Source organism: Sminthopsis crassicaudata, chromosome 5 (assembly GCF_048593235.1).
Source record: "Sminthopsis crassicaudata isolate SCR6 chromosome 5, ASM4859323v1, whole genome shotgun sequence".
NCBI lineage: Eukaryota > Metazoa > Chordata > Mammalia > Dasyuromorphia > Dasyuridae > Sminthopsis > Sminthopsis crassicaudata.
Genome location: NC_133621.1, coordinates 301,672,582 through 301,676,801, shown reverse-complemented (window position 1 = coordinate 301,676,801; position 4,220 = coordinate 301,672,582).

Sequence of the window (4,220 nt, the reverse complement as noted above, 5' to 3'; positions counted from 1 at the left end):
CTGCCCTGCCTGGATCCCCCCTGGCCATCGCCACGGGTTGCAGGGGGGCAGCACGGCATCCCCGCTGGCTTGGGGAGCTCCTTGGCTGCTGCTGCTCAGGATCTGTGGGAAGGGGAGCGGCCTTGTCTGCCCCCCAGGCTCTGCTCCCTGAGGACTGAGGAGCATAGCTGGGGGGAGGGAGGTGGCTTGGGGGAGGCCACTTAGTGCCCCAGCAGCGAGTCAGTGCTCACATACCTGCTCTCTCCTGGGGAAAGGAAGCCGGGGTCCTGTGTCCTCCTGGGGCCTGAGCTCAGCCTGTAAGTGAGGTGCCCCATCCCATCTTGGCCAGGGGCCTCCTTTGGTGTAGGGGCGTCTCCCATCTCTTCCCCCTCCCCTATGGAAGGCTAGAGAAAGGTGGCCCCTGTGTTTGATCTGGGCCTGGCTACTGTGACTGTGGCCAAGAAGGGTTAGCTGGAGAGGGGGGAGCCGGGGCCATGGATTCTGAGGTGGTTCCAGGTCCCCTTGGCTCCAAGCTCTTGCCTTGCTGTGCTGGGGCCCACTGCTCTGCTCTCCCGCCAGCCCGGGCTTCCTGAAGGGACCAAAATGCTGAGAACTGAGCTCAGGGTACCCTGGGTGCCCCTTCTTCCCTTTACCATAACTCGTGCTCATCTTTGGCTGTAAAAGGGAATCCTGGGAGCAAGGCATAGGGTCCTAAGGCATCAGTCTGCAAGAAGTTACCCTTGGCCTGTCTGGTGATGGCTGCTGCCCAGGCAGCATGGTGCCCATCTGGCTCTCACCTAGACCTGTGGCCCCCTGAGCACTAGCAAAGGCTGCTGGGAAGGCTCGGTGCACATCGTCTCCCAGCTTCCCCAGCCTTGGCCTGGCTTTAGCTAGTGTCTATAGAAATGTGGGTGTGCTAGAGGGGATGGGGGTGGTTACCCAACAAGAAAGGTGCCCCACAACAGGAGGACACCACCTGGGACAGGGCCGGCCCGAGTGGGCAAAGTTAGGAAGTACTGGGCCCCAGGCTGGAGCCTCACCCCCAGGGCACCCTGGACCCCCACAGGCTCACCCTCATCTGTGTTGGTACTTGTGCTGATGTGTAACGTCCTGCTTGGGCTGGGGCTTGGGGTAGCCTGAGAATAAAACGTGTGTTGCAGCCTGGCCTCCTCCCTTGGACTAGGGCAGGGCCAGAAGGGTGTCCCCAGGCTGGGCACGCTGGGCAGGGTAAAGGCCATCACCTATGACCTCAGTCGAGGCTCTGCCCCTCCCAACCCTCCAATGAGTGCCCCAGGAAGGGCCCAGCCTTGCAAGGGATGCACTGAGCCCCAAGCTGCTCCCTTGAGTTTCCCCTTCCTCACCAGAACCCCACGCCTGACCTTTCTGCCTTGACCCTGCCTCTTCTCAGGTTAAACATTCCCTGTAGGAACTGGTTTTGTGCTGTTCTTGTCCACTCTGGTGGCCTAAACCTCAGAGCAGCTGAAGATCTGGGCTCAAGGCCTCCCTTGGACACGCCCTAGCTGGGTGTTTCTGGGTAAATCCAATGGCACGGTCCACGCAGATCTGCCCTGGCGGAGGTAGTTTACCCAGTGGGAACCATCCCCTTCCCCCATTCCAATGAAATCAATTTGGAAACTGAGTCTGGAGAATGTCCATCCCCTGGGCACTCCATTCTCCTGTCTCCACTCCCCGCTTCTCTCCCACCATAGTGCCTCACCCCCCCACTTCTGCCTCCAGGTCCCCTTTGTTTTCTCCCAGAAGGTAGGAGTTCTGTGAGCCATGGGTCTGTAAGCCAGCCTAACTGTTGGTCCATTTCCATCTTGGCCTCCCCCCAAGGTCCATGCTCCAGGCTGGGGCTTGGCACTGCCCCTAACATGTGCCCTGTGCCTTTCTTCATAATCATTGCTATCTCCTAGGAGTCCATTAAATCTGATCAGCATTAAGTACCATGTGAGTCAGGATACAAAGGCAACTCTCCTGGCCCAAAAGGAGCATGCATTTCCTCCAGGAGAGCCCAAGGCCCCAGTGAGCTCCAGGATGCCCTCCAGATGGCACGGAGGCTCTCCAAGAGAAGCACATCTCCATATCCTTGTTCCTAGAGAGAAACCTTTCCTTTTAGGGGGTTGGGGGGTTGGGGAATAGGAGCCTGGGAGAGACAATGGGATGAATGAGCTGGCATTTTAGTTCTGGTCTTCCCTACTCCAGGACGTGCCCAGTGCCACCAGGCTGCTCTTCGGCCTATGAAGCACTGCCTTCCCACTTGGACACAGCTCTGGCTCCAGCCCAGAGGCCTGGCTATTGTCGGGTCCTTGGGGATGACCCTCTAACCCAACCTCATTCAGCATGTGGGGCGGCCGGGGACCCTCTGCAGCCCAAGGGCCAGGCAGACTTGATGACTTCCCATTTCCATTTCTAGCACGTAAAGATTTATAGAGCTCTTTGCAAGGTCCCATGTGGATAAATACATGGGGAGTAGCCCTTTCTGTGCGGGCAAAGACCCGGAAACAGAACCCACGACCTGGGGAACAGCTGGCCAGTCCCTGGCGCAGAAAGGCCATAGCACCGAAGGTGAAATGGACAATGTGGGAAAGTGGATGAAAGGACAAGCACCTAGTAAGCGCCTGTTGTTTATAAACTAGAAACCGATCATTTCTGGGACCACGAAGACTCCCAAGGACTGAGCGGAAAATGTACTTTTTGCCTGATTGGGAGACGCAGGGCCAGAATGCATTATACATTACCAGACGTGGTTGATGTGATTCGCTTAATTATACTTTTCAAAAGGGAGAGTTCTCTTGGAGAGGCTTATGGGAAAAAGATATTTTAAAAAGGCATCCCTGAAACAAGAAATAAAAGTACATACAAGTTGAAAACTAGTGTTTTCCTCTCAAGATTTTTGTGAGGTGAAGAAGGAAGACAAGGATTATTCGTGCTTTTCAGATGAAGTTTTTGCCCGTTGGGTGACCAGGTGTCGGTCATGGCCGGCTGAGGGTCTGCGGCCCACACTTGGACTGTAGGATGTCCCAGATTTAGGGGATCTGCCGTTGGGCTCAGGTTCCAGATTTGGCGCCTCTGGAGCACTGGTAATTTCAGCCGGGAGGAAGAGAGGACCTGGATTTGTTCTTCCCCAGACCACCTTCCTCCAAGCCCGCCCTCCCTGGCCCGCTGGTCCCCTCTCCTTGGGGGAGAAGCATGTGCTGGGCTGGGCCAGCCAACAATGCCTTCATTCAGCTCGCAGGAGAGGGCATGCCAGGTGGGAGGCCCTGAGATGGGGAGGGGGGTGCGGACGGAGAAGGGGCTGCTCGCCTTCGGGAGGTGGAGTTGTTTGGGGATTGTCGGCCACCCTCGCCCTCCTCCCAGAGCTCGGACGGGCAAGGGGGCTCGTGGCCTGGATTTTCTAGGTGAGTGCTTGGGACTAGCAGAAGGGAGGGAGCAAGGGGGTCTGGGAAATGGAAGGATGCGATCTGCCTTTGGGAGCAGTTGGGAAAGAAGTGAGAGGGGAGCCAGCTAGAGCCCGGCCAGCCGTGTGTCCCCTCTCCGGCCCAGGTTCCTGCTCTGTGGAATGAGGGGGTGACCCCTGAGCCTGTGGGTGCTTCCCGGCCACTTTTGTGTCTCCGGGCCTCAGTACTCCTTTTGGGGGTGCCGCCCACCAGCTTGGCCGAGTCTTTCCCAGGCTGGGGCTGCCAGGCTTGCCTGCTAGGACAGAACCCAGGACATGGGGGTGGGGGCCTCAGTCAGCTCCCCGAGGGGGTGACTACATGGTTCAGGCCGAAGACTTTGGAGCCGGATGTCTTGGGCGCTGCTGAACCTCAATGGCTCCAAGATCCCCCCGGCACTAAATTCATGAGCCATGTTCCCGTGACTAGTCTGGACCTCAGGTTCCTTCTCTCTCACTTGAGGCTGGATTAGAAGCTCTCCAAGACCCCTTCTAGCTTGAGACCCCCGATTCCCCCCCACAGCTTCCTCTGGGCCCAGGATACCCAGGAATGCAGGAAAATTGGCGTTCAAACACACTGCCTCATGCACAGGTGGCCGCGACCCGGGTGGGGGGCAGGCTTGGCAATCTCTCAAGCAAGAATTAATCATTGATTAATAACTGACGATCAGAGAAGTTCAGGACTCCGGAGGGGGTCAGAGGGGTTCCAACACCCACCTTCCACGCTCAGCAACATTGGAAAGCCGTCGGGGCCAGAGCCGGGAGGGGCAGGAAGGAAAGCAGACAGGTTTCCTGCAGCCGGGGC